Here is a 17,965-nt window from a genome sequence, read left to right on the forward strand (position 1 = left end):
GAGACGGGCAGTCATCATGTACAGAGAATTTCCTGTTTAATGCCTCTTCACAGTATTTGTTGCAGAGATACATTAGAAACCACATTCCCTTTTTGTTTTTCATATATCCTGCCAGTACTGGTTAAACCTCTTTTGTCCAGGGATTTAACACATTTTGAACAGCCTCCTACTGGGAGTTCAGGGTAACCTGACTCTCCAGTTGTAGGTAAGTTAACAGGGACTCCAAGCTCCGTACACTTCCAGAGAGTCGTCAGAGGTCCTCGCTGGGTGGCAGCCTTTATGACCTGGGCAGTCACAGTCTTCTGGCCTATTTCTTGTTCATTTATCTGAAACAGATTTCCTCCTTACTTCTGTGAAGGTGGATTACAAGACCTTAACTCCTGTTCCCTGCAGTTGGTCTTTCCATTGTAGAGGGAAAGTATCAGAGAACCAGATATTCAACTTTCAGAAGCATCCCCCAAAGGGCAGGGTGTCTGCTCCCCTGATTCATCAAGGATGAGGCCTCATAGAGGGAGTCTGGTGAGCCTTTTGATGTGGTGCTGGCCTGGCCACTGCTAACCATTGTAGCCCTTTAATGAACCTGGGCACACCTTTCTTCATCTATTAAATGACTGGTTTGAGCCAGTGGATCTCCAGGATTCCTCAGAATCCTAAAATCCCATTGTCTTCTGTTCCAGAGGTCACACCTTTCCACATGGAGACATATGGAAGTGCTCTTTAATGCCATCAGGGTTAGGGCAGATGATTTCAAGTGGTGGGTCACCATCCCCAAGGAGACAAATGAGCAAGTGACAATCCTGAGATCTGCGTGGACCTCTCTGCTGTGATGGGTTCTGACTTTTCCTCAAACTGCTTCGTGTTCATTCTACTCAGTCTGAGAGTCCTCAGTCTTTCCCCAACTTACCGAACTCGTGTCTTTCCCTTGTCTCCTGTTTTCCCTAGAACCAGACTCCACATCCAGACTTGGTTCTGGGTTCCAGAACAGACTTCCTTCAACATACGTTCTACAACCATGTTGGATGCAAAATGCAGACATTGTGTTAAAGTAAGGGAGTGGTGATACCAGAGTGGCTAACTGGAAAAGACTTCCTTTAAAGGGAGCGAGGACAAAGATGCCTTGTATTTCTTGTGTCTTAATGTGAATCACACTTTACTGTAAAAAGTGTCTAATCCTGTATTTTCTCTGGTACCCTGGCAGCCCCATGAAGGTAGGGACAGCACCTCTCTAGTTCACAGGTGTGTCCACAGCTCTTACCCAGGTAAGCAGTAGGCTCTCACTACATACTGTTGAATGAATGGTAAAGTTTTACCTAGTGCCCCACATCCTATTTCCTGTTTTCTGAATCCAATTTAACTTATTCTTCCCTCTGTTATTAAACCATTGTCAAACATCTGGCATGTGCCTGCCACTGCTCTGGCTGTATTTTATGAGGATGGGTAATGAATTGAGCCTATATATAGTTTGCAAAATGTGGAACACACTTTAAGAGGCATGGCACTAAAGAAATGAAAGATATTTTTATCTCTTCAGCATCATTCTGCACGAGGATACAATTCTCTAGCAGCACTGTTTAAGAACAATAGACCTGTTTAGCCTTGACACAGTCATGCATGCAGGGCACTGGGTATTCAATTCACACGGGAGCTGCGTTCTCTCTCTCAGCAAAGACCTGAAGAGTGTGTAATTTACAGGGAAGAAAAGATATAAGAAATATTGTGAAGGGAGATGGCAGCGCTCCATGCCTTGTGTCATTGCTGGCTGGGTGCATAGGCCAGGACCTTCCAAAAAGCTCTGGGGATGGCACCAAAGACAAGCTTCAGCTTCCCTCTTTAGGGTTTGAAACAGGTCTTGTGTCATTTTGGGATATGCCATGTGCTCTTTTTGTGTATATGAATAGGCTAATTATGTGGAAATTATTGGAAGACAAAGTGATATTCCAGTTACATGACTCATTTGTGATATTCAAAGTCTTAGAAATTATACTGCATTTATTCTTTTCCTCCATTCTTCTTTTTCATGCCCCTCCCCTGAGCCATCCCCCATACCTCCCACCTATGTTATAAATTAGTAAACTTTTATAGCAGCCAAGGGAGTGAAAGGTCTCACTCAAAGTTCCTTTAGGCTTTCTTCCTAGATGACAAGTTTTACTTTTCTTTTTGTTTATTACATACAGTATTCCTTTTTCCTTCCCATCTTTATATAATAAAATTGTGTATATTAGCATATTAGATATAAGTTATATATGTAACATGTAACATTATATAAGTTCATATATATATGCAAAACTTTACATACACACCCAAAAAACTTTTCTATTACCATGCTAGCAATCAATGTGCCTTCTACCCAAATATTCCAAATTGCTCAGCCCTAGACCAGATTTTCATGATCTCTATCTGAACTTATAGCATCCTCAACTCACTGCCTAGTCTGCAGACTAACAAAGACCCTCTCCACTGCCTAAGCTACTGTTCTACCACATAAGTGCATTTCAAACACAGTTTTGTAATATCATTCCCTTGCTTAAACATGTGGATGGTTTCTGCCCTGATCCACTCATACTGCCATAGCAAAATATCACAGGCTGATGGCTTAAATAACAGAAATCCATTTTCTCACAGTTCTGCAGGCTGGAAGTCTAAGATCAGGATGCCAGCATGGCCAAGTTTTAGTGAGGGTTCTCTTCCTGGCTTGTGGATGGCCACCTTTTGCTGCGTCCTCACATGGCCTGTCCTCAAATGGGAGACATCGCTCTGTCCTCCTCTTCTCATAAGGACACCAATCCTATTGGATTAGGACCCCACCATATGACCACATTTAACCTTAATCACCTCCTAAAAGCCCTAGCTCCAAATACAGTCACATTGGAGGTTAGGGCTTTAACCTATGACTTTTAGGAGGATACAATTCAGTCCATAGTAGTCACCAAGATAGAGCATAAATCTGTTATCATGATATATAGGGAGAGTCAAAGCAACATAGCTTTCCTGTCCCATTGCCAGTTCCCTCCTTCACAACCTGAACCTCGGTCTTGCCAAATTCCTCTTTATTGATTAGAGATAGCAGACACTGTTACTTTTCCATACCTTTTGTATACTTGTTTCCTCATGCTGGTGTGTCTTTCTCCCTTCATGTGTCTTTTTGCCTAAAGACACTCATTGCTCAAGAATCAGCTGGAATGTCATCCATGAGAAGTTTGCTTCACTTCTTCCTCCCCACAGTCAAAAATGAACAGCTTATTCATCTAGGTTTCCACAGTATTCTTATAAACTCTTATTATAGAACTGTCAATATTCTAACTATTTATTTATATGTTTACCCTCCAAACTAGATATGAGATTTTTAAGGCCAAAGACCATCTTTTCGAATTTATTTTTGCCTGTTTGAGTGTATATATGGCCCAATTCCTGGCATATAGTAATTGCTTGCTAATGGTGTTTAAATAAAGCAAAATTCAGCAAAAACTCCTGGTGTCCTTCCTGTGACCAGCCAAGCCCAAGCTTGAACTTTTCTTTCTTCATCATCTGATGCCTTTAGATCAAACTAGATCTAGGAAATTTCATATCCATCTTCTGGATATGCAACTGAAGGACTGCAGAGGAACATTTCTGACTATACATTTTGAATCTGACCCACGTTCAGACAAATGTGGGTAGTGGTGCCATCAATCTGTATAAATCACAAGATTTATACAAAGGCCTAACTCCAGGTTTTGCATTAAAACAACGACAACAACAAACAAACAAGAAACCCAGCTTATTCATATTTCTTAACTGCACAATTCCAAATCAGTCGAGAAGCTATCACACTCTATAACAATTATGCAGACATAGGTTCAAAGTAAATGAGGAAAGCCAACATTAATTTTTTCCATATTCCATCCAATTTGAATTGAATTGATGGTTCAGTGTTTTTCTGAGGTCTGCATCTCTTCTTTGTCTTCTTCAGCTGCTGTCTGCCTGAGATTGGGAGCAGGCAGAGGCAGAGACTCCTCCTTCATCTTGTTTTGTTGTGCTAGCTCTTATTGGCACAACAAAATAGCTTTTTTTTTTTTAATTTTTTATTTTTTTTATCAAGTAAAAATAGAGGATATAGAATAGCACAGTGGTTCCCAGCAAGGGGTCTCTGGGCCAGCAGCCTCACATCCCCTGAGAATTGCAAATTTTTAGGAACCACCCTGGGACCTCCTGAATCAAAACCTTTGAGGTGGGACCCAGATACTTGTTTTCTAACAAAACTTCTAGATAATTCTGATGCTTCATATTACATTTGAGAATCACTGTTATTAGAACCACCATGAGCCATCACTTGACCCGAACAATAACCAAGCTATGGCAAATACTGTTCTCTCTATCTTCCCTGCTTCCTTCTATCTCACTGGATTATTCTGAAGCACACTCAGATATCATATCCTTTCATTCGTATTTCCACATGCGATAAGGGCTTTAATATGGATGGAGATAATACTTCATCGTATACAGTTGTTAAATATCTGATTTATCCTTAGACCATTCATCCTTAGAATACTCAGCAGCCTTAATATGGTAGTTTTGGGTCAAAAAAGACAGTTCAACTGGATAATAGTGAAAAAGGACCTCTTTTTTGGAGGATTAAAAGTTTATTATTTTAAAAAGGGTGAGTTTGATCCTTATTAATCTGACAGTCTTAGTCTGTTCAGGCTGCTACAATGGAATATCATGGACTGGGTGGCTTAAACAACAAATTTATTTTTTAGTGTGTTGGAGGCTGGAAGTCCAAGATCAAAGTGCCTTCAGATCCAGTGTCTGGTGAGGGCTTCCTGGTTTGCAAATGGCCATCTGGATCCTCATGCTGCAGAGAGAAGAGAGAGGAAGCTCTCCCGTCTGTCCTCATAAGGGCACTAATCCTATTTGTAAAGCTCTGCCCTCATGACCTATTTACCTCCCAAAGGCTCCACTTCCTAATACCATCCCACTGGGGTTTAGGATTTCAACACATGCAGTTGGGGAAACACGAACATCCAGTCCAAAACAGTGGGGAAGAAAAATGAACCCACAAGAAGCAAGTCCTCAGTTGAGACCCTGGCAAAATAATGCATGTCTTCACCTTGAACGAGACTGACTCCTTACTGTTTATAAAGGTATTGCACTACCTCCTATGCATAGAGTACGTCAGCTGATTGTTTCCCCAGAACTGTGATAGATTCACAATCCTTATCTATACTCTTCTGCCTGATCTTCCTTCTGATCCATTTGCATTTGTTTAAAAAGTGGTTAGAGTTAAAATGCAACCCATGACTTGACCTAATCTTACCTGAAGAATCCAGGGGTAAACCCATGACCCTCTTCTCATAGGCTGAGTGTGCAGAGATTACAAGGTAGTCAGTTAGGCTTATCACAGGCCTATGTCATTCCCTGGTCTGCTCATGTCCTATTATAGTCTACGAGTACTTACTACACTCTGAGAAACTCAAGAGAATATTTGCTCTCTTCTTCAGATGTCTGTGGCAAAAACTGACACTTGCACGGAGCATGATTTGATAGCAATATCTGCAAAGTGTCAGAAAGGGGAGGGGATCAATACACTTAATTTACTCGGAATAATTCATTGCCTAACTGGAGTTTTCAGTGAGGGCAGACAAATTCCACACTAAACTAACTCACCCACCTGGATCCGGAGGAGGGCAGTGAATCCATCTTTTGAATGAGATGTAAAGCTGAGTTTCTTGCTTTCATTAATGACTCCCTTGGTCCTTCCTTTCTTGAGAAGAGGTGTTCATCCAGTCAGCCATGTTTCAAAACGGGGGATGGATGCTACTGACTGACAGCTTCCTTGCTTTTCCCCTGAGCTGATTACTTTTGCAATCTGCCCTGATATTTGGGTACGTTGCTTGCTCAGAGGCTGTCAGTTTGGAGCTACATTCCACCTCAAGAGGAAGGAAAAGTGTAGAAAGATTTTCTGTGCTGGGGAGTGATGGTGATTTTTCTTTCCTTTTAAGGCTAAATCAATAGAAAGCCCATTTTTCATGAGATAGGAAGTTAGAAATAATGAAGAACTGTGTATGACAGCAAGGGGAATCCTTGGGATGGTTTAGTGAAGTCATCAAGTCCCTTTGTGATAAATATTCCAGAGGCACCTGGGTTAAATTGCTCCAAGGTGATCTCTCAACTTCCCATCTCATTGATCTGGCCAGTGTGTAAGATGATTTGAACTAGAGTTTTCTGTGTGGTGGCAATGATAGACCATGAGTTCTGAGTTTTTGAGAGACAATCCATTGGAGTGTTTCTCCCTTATTAAGATACAACCATATCCGGTAAATGCCTGGCCCAGGCATTGCGTTGACACGGGACCGGCCGTGGACAGGAACTTGAGATCCCAGTCAAGGCAGCTAAGGAGCTTGGGGAGGAGGCATGTAATTATAAGGCACTTTCAAATAATTATGCTATTACTACCTAATTAAGAAGTGCCACTTTCCACTTTAACTACCTGAAATTCTGAGATCATCTAGCAATGGACCCTCTACTGAACTTTGGCCAGCTCCCCATGGGAGAGGAAAAGGCGCATAGTCAGAAAACACCGGGCTCTTGAGGGGGCCACAAAGGTCCCCAGAGAGTAACCTGAAATGGTCAGGAGGTGAATCTCCCTTCTCTTCATTTGTCAAACGTCTTACCTTTCTGTGCCTCATTTGAATTTGAATTATCTGCAAAATGAGGGAAAGAATGCTTCTCTCCCTGGCTTGCGTGTCAGTAGGCTGGTAAACAAATCAAAATATAAATCTCTGTGAACATGTTTTATCATCTGTTAAAATAGGGAAATTGATCAACAAACATTTGTTGAATTTTTACTTTCTCAAAGTACTGTAGGGGATGCGGGAGGTTCAAGACATATAGTCCTCTGACTTCAAGTACCTTTCAACCCAGTTGAAGACCCAATACAGAGGCATTGATCGTTAGATTCAGCCAGCCATTTATTGATTCATTCAAATGTTCATGCTACAAATATTTCTTGAGCACCCACTTTGTGTAAGGTGCTTCATATAGGCACTTGCAACACAGAGATGAAAAAGATATCTATTCTGTCCTCAAGGAATCTGTTATGGTCCGGTGAGCTACAAAATACAACAGTGTAAGCTTTTAAGGGAAACGAAAAGTGATCCAGTGACACAGGTATTCTGAAAAGGAAGCATTTTCTGTGTTTGGACAGAAGAATTTCACCAAGGGCCTCAGAGCAGAAAGAAACAGGATTCAAATCTGACATTAGTCCCAGTTAAATTAAAGACCCCAATACCCACTGCCCCATGGTTCTCCATTTCATGTTCCATCTTCCAAAACACAAGCATTAAAACCCCATGGGAGAAGCATCACTGTGGTAATAGAGGAGAAGATTAATTCCTAATTTTGATTTCCTTTGAACCATTTTTACTTGACTGAGTCAAACTTGCAATGGAAGATGATTCATTACTATCTATTTTAAATCATGATCAGGAAGCACAATGACACCCCAAAATGACAGAGGATGTGTTTCAAATGAAGAAATCTTAATTTTTAAAACTTTCTTTTTGAATAATTTGGTCCTTCCTTTTAGAACATAAGGGAAAGAAAACACTTAAAAAATTGTTAAAAAATTCACTACTGGTGATGGAATCCATATATTACTTAAGTAAGCAAAAACTTAAAAGATAATCTCATTTTGAAAAAAATCAATGATTACAAAAGAATACTGAATAAAACGTGAATGCCTTCTTTCACTCACCCTCATTCCAAATCCGCTCCCAGGGGTAACCACCACCAGCACTTTGGTGTGCACATTCCTAATCTTTTGTTATGTATTTGAATTCATATATAAGAAGGAGTTTTTACATGCACATGCATACATAGAATCACAAATAGGATGTGTTATTCTGCAATTACATCTTCTTCAAATTTAGCATATCTCGCAGGTTTTTCTAATGATAGCCTGCTTAAATGTGCCTGAAGGAAACAGAAATTGAAGTCTTCATTTCCTTTTGTGCTCTGCTTTCCCAGGGTAGACTTGCTTCTTTCATCCATCCACATCTGATCCAGTCTCCCAAGAAAGCAGTAATTGCTGTCCAGGTCAGCAAAAGGGGGCAAAAGGGAAAAGGTGAGGGTGCAGAAAATAGTATGAGCCACAATGAGTCTCCAGCCTCCCCCAAATACAGGGAATGCAAAAAGACCAAACATTAATTCTTGAAACTTTTAGGTAAACAATGATTAGCTGGCCTCAGGGAGTAAGGCAATCCTGACCTCAAACTAATCATGATCAAGCCCACATTTGTTGGTCAGTATCTACATCCTAAAATGTGCAAGTGCTTTAATGGTATGCTGCCCATTACTGCCCCTTTGCTGACAACAAAACGGAAGAAAGGGAGGAAGGAGGGGAGGAAGGAGGGGAAGAAGGAGGGGAGGAAGGAGGGGAGGAAGGAGGGAGAGCAGAAGGGAAGAAAGAAGGAAAAAGAAAGGAAGCAAGGAAGGAAGGAGGAAGGAAGAAAGGAAGGAGGGAAGGAAATAAGGAAGGAAGGAGTTTTAAGGTGCTCTTCTTATGGAGGGGTTGGAGGTTCCAGGAGCGCACAAACAAGGCAGAAAAGGGTTTATTCTGAGTTTATGGTATGATCATCTGATGTTTATTAGGTAAACTCTCTATACTCAAATTTTTCCACTCTGGAGTGAGATGGTCTTTGAGGAAGTATTTTTTTATTTGGTTTCAGATCCAATGAATCAGATACCTTGTCATCCACTGGGTCCTTATCTACTATCCTCCTCCCCATCTTCCAAAACATAAGCAATAAAATTATACAGGAGAAATGTTATATTTGTATCGGAGAAGGAGATTCCTAAATGTACAAGACTTTTTGATGCAGTTGTAGGAACAATCAAGTCTTTGCTGACGATTCACTCAGTCCTGGGAGAACACAAGAAAATCACTACTCAGGGCTTCTCTGGAAACCATCATAGGGCATGTGCTTATGGAGCCAGTTCAAAAATTCGGAATGATTCTCATCATGTGTCATCCAGACGTAAGTCTGGAGCAAAAGCCTTGGTGGCCATGTCAGTCTGCTTCCTGGCATAAAATAAGGTGTGCTCAGATGAGATTCTGAATAACATTTCATAAGGTGACTCTTTATAGAGGTGTGGGCAGGGTTAGAGTGGGTGTCGAGGCACTCAGGGATGAGGAACAATCGTAAGCCCTGGAGTAGTGAGGGAGAAATGAGTGTTATTGGAGCCTGTTGAGACTGTGGCCACTGGGGAAGGGCCACCGGCCAGGAGCTAGAGTCCTGGAGGGACAGAATGCAGCCAATGGCAGAACTCTGCACTGAAGCAGGAAGGGAGCAGCGGGGAGAAATACTCCTGCCTCCCCCTCCTCTGGCATTCCTATCTCGCTTTGTGACTGATGGCTGAGCCCAATTGGGAGTCAGACAGAAAGGAAATGTGGAGCTAATTCCACAGGATCAGCACCTCAGGGCACAGAGCAAAGTGGAGAAGGTCAGACAATGAATTTTGGTGGTGGTAGTGATGGTGTGATGGTGGGGTTGGATACAGAGAATAGCCATCATTTCAGCCTAATAGAGATTCAGACTAGAGATGAAAACAGATCGGGAAATGAAACCTTGGCAGAGTTTCATTAGGCTCAGGATTAAATCAAAAGGGCAAAGAAAGTGTTGTCCATGTCACCCTCATGTCCTTAGGGTTTGAAGGGTGGAGAGTAAAGTACCAGTCACTGAACCTGGAAAGTCCTGCTCTTTGGGGTGTTGACACCATCGTAGATTCCCTGGGCTGGGAGAGAATCCCGGGGTTCATCCCCCTGCCTCTACGAGGGCACTGATAGACTATTCCAGGGAGATGGGGGGTCTCAGTCTTTTTATCCACACCATTTTATGAGCTGTACGTTTTGATTCATTATTCACCACGCAAGTAAAGTGAAAAAAATCATTTAAATAATAAACACTTGGAAATTTACTATGGGACACACAAAATTTTAGACTTTGCCCTGGATATAAACAAGATATGCTTTTTGCTTTTCTGAAGCTTATATTCTGCTGAATGAGACAGATATGTGCAAAGCAAATTATAATTTAAACTGAGATGTGATTAGTGTTGTAATGCAGATAAATACAGTATATTATGGGAGAATAAAAAAGTGGGAGGTCACTCTTTATGGTGAATATTAAGGAAAGCAGAGTGATATTTCAGTTGGGTCTTAAAGAAGTAGGGGCAAGGAGGTGGGCAGAAACAGAAAGGCGAAGAAGCACAGCGCATGTGTGGAAGATGTGGATGGCCCTGGAATGGTTGGGATACAGAATGAGTGACTGGGGGTGAGAAAGGGACTGGAAAAGTCTACTGGGGTTGGACCATAAAATACTGAATATCAACGCTAAGGTATTTGGGACTGAGATTCCAGTTGCCTATTCAATATTCATTCCCTGCTTCATCCTTACTAACAGAACACCATCCATGGTTTTTCAGAGTGGCCTCATGTTCATTTAAAATGATGAACTTCCCCAGCTACCCTTGCAGGTAGGTATAGGAGCATGATGTGACCCAATTCTTACCTACAAGATGTACGCAGGCATCTACTAGGTAAGGTTTCTGGGAAAGCTGTAGTATGACTGCTAAAAAGGGACTCAGATAGCCCATGGCTTTTGTCCTTTGTTCCTCTTTCCATCTTTCTGTCCGGAATGTAAATCCAAGGCCTGGAGGCAGAACAGATATCCTGTGACCTTGAAACAAAGGCTCACGATTGGGAGGGCAGGAAAGGAATGAGAAAGAACGTGTTTCCTGATGACTTCCTGTAACAACAGTATCCATCCCAAAAGGCCCACCTTCGGACTTCTTAGGTGAGAAAAGTAAAGCCCGATTTTTTCCAGCCTCTGTGGTCATATTTCTGCTATATGAAGCCGCATATAACAGCTCAGTGCTTGATTTTATGCTATAGGATATGTGGAACCACTGAAGTCTAAGAAGTAACGGCACAGACATGGGGTCAGGGGACTTAACCTGTAGTCCAGCTCTATCCCTAGACATAATAAGTAAAGACCTGGTGTTTGGTCATCCGGCTGCTTTGAGTTCAGCTCTATCCCAGGAGCGCCAGGTAACTCAAGGTGATTCACTTAGCTTTTCTGGGAATTGCATCCTCATTTAGAAAATACAGATTTTCTTAGAAATTCTCTGAAGGATCATCCAGCTCCATGGTTTCCTGACTGGGGCAACATATTAGGAAGATGGCAGGTGGAAATGTGGAGGCTGCCTGTGGAGAGGAGAGTTCAGAGCAGGAAAGCCAGTAATGTGGTTATTATGCTTGGATAGGTAGAAGGTGGTGAGATCTCGAATCAGGGGCATAGAAATGCAGAAAAACATGTTGGTTGTGAAATCACTGGGTCTCCAAGATTGATTGGGTGGGGGCTGTGCTGTGTAGAGAAGTTGTAGCTGACTGACCCAAAAAGTGATTAAAACATAAAGAATATAAAGACTGAGTCTTCTTCAATATTACAAAGGTTTTGAATACATTTTTGGAGATGTAGAAATTGCACATGACTTTATTTATTACTCTTAGGAAGCCATAGACGTAGAAGCGAACGACAATAAAAATAACTTCAATTCATGTTAACACTTTTCCCCTCAGGAACTCCAGGCATGTTTATATAGTTGTTGCAAGTTTATCATTGCAATGCCCTTGCACTGTGAAGAAGGGAGGTGTGTGTCATCTCTTCCCATTAGCCCGACGGAGAGACTGCCATCTGAAGAAGCAGGGATCTGCCCAAAGTGTGAAGGTGAGCCAGGGGCAGAGCTGGCACTAGGAATTAAGCCAGCCTCACCCCTGACCGGGTGCTCCTTGAGGCCTGTGAGACATGAGAAAACCTAGGATTTGGGAGCTCCCTCCCCCAACACATTAATAGTTCCAGAGTGCATGCTCTAATAAATAATATCTTTATCTCTTTTTATGTCACTTGACACATTATGTTTCTCTCTGGTGTCAGATCTGGAGGCGCCAGGACATGAATGTCTTATTCAAAGCATCAGAGTTTATATAGAAAACAAGAGCAAAGGTGCCCTGCCTCAGTTTCCCACATTGATGAGGCGTTGTAAGGCCACCGTGACCCTTGAAGGTGTTTCTTCTTAGCTTGCTCTTTCAGTTTGCTTACCTGCTAACTTTGCCTATTCTGGGACTTCAGGTCTCTATTCCTATTTTTTTTTTAACCTACATTTCAATTTGGTACAATCTCAGACACAACTCTTTTCCCAGATCTCTCTTATAAACAATGGTGCATAACTGGTATATTTTGATCCCAAAATGGCATCCGAAAGCGTTCTGCAATGCCGCCAAGCCAGCACTTTCGGAAGCATCTGACGATATTAATTTCAGTCTATTTCCTGAGGTTTGCAGGAAACTAAAATGAAGAAAGCGCTGTGGCAAAAAATTAAAGCTTCATGGAAAAAAAAAAAAAAGAAGATTGACAGGAAACGAGGCTTCAATAGGACAGCTTGCACTGAGTAGTGCTGTCCTCCTTTCTGCATATCAACATATGCATAGGGAAAAATAGCTCTCTCTCTTACTTGCAGCACGGAGATTGGGAAGGGGCCTTGCCTATGTGCTGTAGGTATGTAACAACTGGGGTAAGTATACACAAGAGACTGAACCTCGTGTCCTTTAGACGGGCTTGAAAATTATCCCTGATGGCCAGACTTTTTCAGAAGAACCAAGATGCTTTCAATGTTTGTCCAATTTTTAAAAATCTAAGGAGACAATACGATCAGTTTTGTGCTAAAATCCACAATTTTGTGGTACTTGATTTTTCTTCCTTCCCTGTTTTTTATACATTTGAATCTGATGTTTCAAATTCAGGCCTTTTGGGAAAGAAATTCCTTCTAAATCTTCCATGTGCAATGATAACCTGAAGCAAATTCGACCCCCAAACACACTGTCTTTCCTTTCAGAATATCTTTCTTTGTCTGGTTTTCTTTTATTCTGATGATCCATGTCCCAGTTTTCTTGACGGTTTCCTGCATGGCATGAGCCTTCCCTTGCTGGGCTCCTTCGAGGGTCTCTTCCTGTTTCTCACCAGTAGGTGGACACAGTCCTGCTCAGCACTGTGAGATTTCTAACGTTTTTACTGATAGACCCTGCACAGTCTTAGGAATCTCCAGGAAGAATGAACAAATGAGTCATCGGTCAGTTACCCCAAAGTGTGTGAAGATAGGAGGTGGGGAGGAACAAGTGCTGTATCTTTCAAAGAAAAAAATACTTCAGGTGCTTACCTCCGCTGTGACATGCATTTTTGAAAGTAGAGCCTAGTCCCTTCTGTCTTCTGCAGCTGTCTTTGCTTGCTGCAATGACACCTGCAAGAAGGAGATGGCAAAACCTGGAGGCATGCGTGGGTCTGCAAATTTGTGGCTATGACAGGACACCTGGGATTTTAGGGAAAGACTAAGGAGTCATTGTGGATCATGCAAGGGGCATTGGACCCTACCAGGCTGGACTTTGAGGGGCCACACTGTCGAACAGGTGAGTTCCTAAAGCAATTTAGTCAGGGAATGAGAGAAGAGAGAAATGTGAAAGGTGCCCAGGCTGGGCTGAACTGAAATATGACACAGCCTTGAGCTGTTCTCTGTCCAACTGTTTTATAGTCCAACTGAGACTTTCCCTTCTTTCTTTTCTTCTCAAATCTATAAGTGCAAGACGTGCCCCAATGCCACCATGAATAGTGTTAAGCCTATTATGATTTGTTGTTATTGAGATGAGGTGAGAGATGGGGTGGTGAGAAAACAGTTCCACCTCACTCCTTGTTGTAAGTTTTAATAGAGATGGGGAATTAAATTCAGCACACGCTTATGCCTGCAGTGGCTCTTTTTTTTTTTAGACGGAATCTTGCTCTGTCACCCAGGCTGGAGTGAATGCTGTAGCTCTATCTTGGCTCACTGCAACCTCTCTCCTCAGTTCAAGCCATTCTCCTGCCTAAGCCTCCCAAGTAGCTGGGATTATAGGCACCTGCCACTACACCTGGCTAATTTTTGTATTTTTAGTAGAGACAAGGTTTCACTATGTTGGCCAGGCTGGTCTTGAACTCCTGACCTCAAGTGATCCACCACCTTGGCCTCTCAAAGTGCTGGGATTACAGGTGTGAGCCACAGCACCTGGCCACAGTGGCCCTTTTAAGGACGCAATATATTATCTCTTTCAAATATTCCAATACCCGTATGGGGTCTCTGACTATTATGATCCCCACAAAATGGATGAAAAATAGAGGCTGGGAGAGAAAGTGGTTTGTCCAGGGCCCAGGATAATGGAGTAAGGAGTGGCCAATGGAATGAATTCTTAAGAAAGTGCATAGTTAACTGTAAATCACTCTGCAAACTTTGCTTGTTCTTGCTATTCTCAGACCAGAAGCCAGGATGGGTGGTAAGAAATAACAATGGCAATTGGGCCCACTGAGTGAGTAATAGGGTTAGAACAAGACTTTGGAACAGTCACCTGGATCCCTACAACCTTTCTTCCTCTATGATGTGGGCCCAGATTGTGTCACGGTGGTAATCTGGATCCTGGTACCGCCTTGGAAAGGCTTGGTGACGTGCCAGACCCAAGGCAAGGGCACGGGTGGCCCCCAGCAGTGCTTTCAGCGGGAAGGAGGGAGTGGATGAGTGGCTGCATTGAGGAGTGGATATTTTGGAAGGGGAGGTTTCCTCTGGGACTTCTGAACCTTTAAAACCCTGACGAGTTAGACGAAGGTGTACCCGGTCCTGTGGCCCACGTCCCACCTTCCTGCTCAAGCTCTGGGACATTTAGTCCTGGCTTGATGGTTATTGGCACAGATGTTAAAGGCCATTAGGGGGGAAAATGGAAAGCTTTTTCTGAGCTAAAAAGTAAATGTGGGTTTGGCCTATTGATCTGAGCACAACAGACAGTTTTCATAATTTGAATGCCTATGTTGTCAGACGCACAAAGGCATTTGTTCAATCACAAATACAGTAAACATGATTTGCCAGTGTGTGAGTGGCAGGTATGAGCCAGAGAGAGGAGACAGGGGGTGAAAATGTAGGCTGAGCATTTGGAGAAGTAGCTCTCAAGATTCTGAACGCTTTGTGACTGTAGTTAATAACATTGCATTGTACACTTAAAAATTGCCAAGAGAATTGATGTTAAGCATTCTCACCACAAAAATGATAGTATGTGAGATAAGTAATGCATATGTTAATTAGCTTATTTCGGTCACTCCACAATGAAAACTTATTTCAAAACATCCTGTTGTACACCTTAAATGGATACAATTTCTATTTGTCAATTAAAAAAACAAATAAAAATTTAAAAAGAGAAGAGTCCAATTATTCTCCATATTTTGATCAGTTCTAAAGAAACTGGCATTTTTATAGAAGTATCATGAAAAAGAAAAGACAAAGTCTCAATGGAAAATGAGCTTTACAAAAAATATAAACAGAGTATAGTCATCTTATGCTTATATATATATTTATTGTCATATAAATAAATGTACACTTTAGAAAATTTAAAATAAAAAAATTCTCTAAGAAAAGAACTGAAAATAAGATAAGTACCTGCAAAATTCATGTATCCTAATATTTTCCTATGCAAAATTTTCAACATGGCTGAGGTCAAAGAAAAATTAGTTTGCTTTCTATCATGAATGTTTACCCATACCACTAAATATTCTTCCATGTGGGGAAAAAAGGGATTCAGAACACCTGATCAAAAAGCAGGTGCTTTACAACCTGCTTTTCCAGAGCAGATTTGGGCCATCCTGTCTTCTGGTTTAACCAACAATTCAGAATCGTGGCTTCCATAAATGGCTTTGATACTGTTTTCTCTCGTCGGTGAGCCTAGGGGACCGTGCTCATTTGAACAGGTTGGTCTTAGTTTCAGATGCTCTGGGAACCTGCATTTGTGAACCTTCCTTGGCATGTTCCTAATGGAATCTGGGGCCAGAATGGGAGCCTGGGATGGCAGGTGTCACTGGCTGACTGTGATTGGATTGTCCAGGCTTTGTGATCTCCTTTTGTGAGCTGTTCCTATTTGGGACCCAGGTAAAATCATTTTAAAAGTTGAAATGTTTTGAAGTAACAAGTGACTGCTTTTTTTTCTCTTCTCATTTCAGGCATGCTGAGTTTTAGTTCAGAGTGGTTGCACGGTGGCCTCTTCATAATGAATCTGGAAACCCTCTGTCATTAAGGATTAGTTCACAGATTTCCTGAAAGTAAAAGAAAAATGGAAAAGGTAAAAACTTGATGTTTTCCAAACGCTTGACCTTTGGAGCATATGCTATTGCTGCACTTTCTACGAGGACGATTTCCATAGAATTTTCTCCTTCCTTACTTTATATCACTCCTTAATGCCCTTCTCTGACTTCCTAATTCTCAGTCCATTCACATCCATCCACTGATTCACAATTCCGATGTGAGCTCCAAACTTCCATTCTTTTTCTTCTTTGTCATCACATGTCCCTGTTAGAAAATACGAAGACACCAGCCACCATCTTGCACAGACTCTGGGATCTAAGACCACACAAAGAAAGGGAGAAATCAGTGGCTGAAGGAGTCACTTCATAACTGGGGAGTACAAATGATCTAGACCTGCACCACCCGCTGCTGTAGTTACTATCCACGTGTGGCTATTTAAGTTGAAATTAATTGAAATTAAATAAAAAATACAGTTCCTCAGTCACACTGGTCATATGTCAAGTGCTTAATAGCTGAATGTGGCTAACGGCAACTGTATTAGACAGTGCGGATTTCATAGACCATTTTATAGGCCATGTCTATCAGCACAGAAAGTGCTACAAGACAGCACTGATGTGTCTCTTTACACAATCAGGTTTAAGCTGGCACTGTCTAGGGTAATGGCTGACAATCAGGGTTTGTTCCTTCTGAATGATAGTTGGAGAACTAGTCAACCCTTGGTTTGATAATAATAATGCCTTTGAAGGGAGTAAGCCAGAGATAACTTCTTCACAAGATTGATGGTGTTCGTATCTAGGTCTGCAAGCCCCAATGAAAGGATTTAAGATAAAGAAATGTAAGCCTATTTGGAAACAAATGAACAGGCAACCATCTACCATGACTGCTACAAAAACTGAACTGTGTCTCCCCAAACATTCCTGTGTTAAAGCCCTAACCCCCAATGTGGCTGGATTTGGAGAAACAGTCAATGAGAAGGTCATAAAAGTTACATGACATCATAATGGTGGAACCCTGACCTAATAGGACAGGTGTTCTTAGAGGAGGAAAAGATACCAGAGCTCTCCCTCTCTCAGCCTGCACAAGGAGGAGGTCACGTGAGCACACAGTGAGAAGGCAGAGGACCATCTGCAGGCAGGAAGAGAGCCCTCGCTATAACCCCCACGGTGGCACCTGATAGTGGACTTCTAGCTTCCAGAACTGTGAGAAAATACATTTCTGTTGCTTAAGTCACCCAGTTTATGGCATTTTGTCATGACAGTCTGAGCAGACTAACACGATGAACTTGTATTTGGGTTGCTGCTACTAATAATGGCTGGCATTTGTATAGCACTTTGCAAGGTGATTTTATATCTCTGATTTACTTCTCACAAAAGTCCTTGAGGCTGGTATTAATGTTGCGATTTTACAGATGAGGAAAAAGCCTCCTGGTAACTCTCTGATAATCAGTGATCAAACTGAGATTGGAAATCGGGGCTTCTGAGCCCTACTCCTGTGCTGTAACCACTCTGCAAAATTGTTTCACAGATCTCCTGTGGTTGCCCAATACAGACTGTACCTGGGCAACGCTGAACATGAGAGTGAATCCATGGCTGCTCTCATATTTGAATCCGCTCAATAGAATAATCAAAAGTTCAGGAGCATGGAAATCAATATCACAGAGTTAATAAGGGGTCTTTTCCAGAATATCAAAATTATTTGTCTACAAACGCATATTTAAATGCAAGCGTGTAATTGACACAAAACATGAATAAGAAATCTGCAGACAAGGAAGTTCAAATGGCTAATA

The sequence above is a fragment of the Chlorocebus sabaeus genome, chromosome 1 (assembly GCF_047675955.1).
Source record: "Chlorocebus sabaeus isolate Y175 chromosome 1, mChlSab1.0.hap1, whole genome shotgun sequence".
Lineage (NCBI taxonomy): Eukaryota > Metazoa > Chordata > Mammalia > Primates > Cercopithecidae > Chlorocebus > Chlorocebus sabaeus.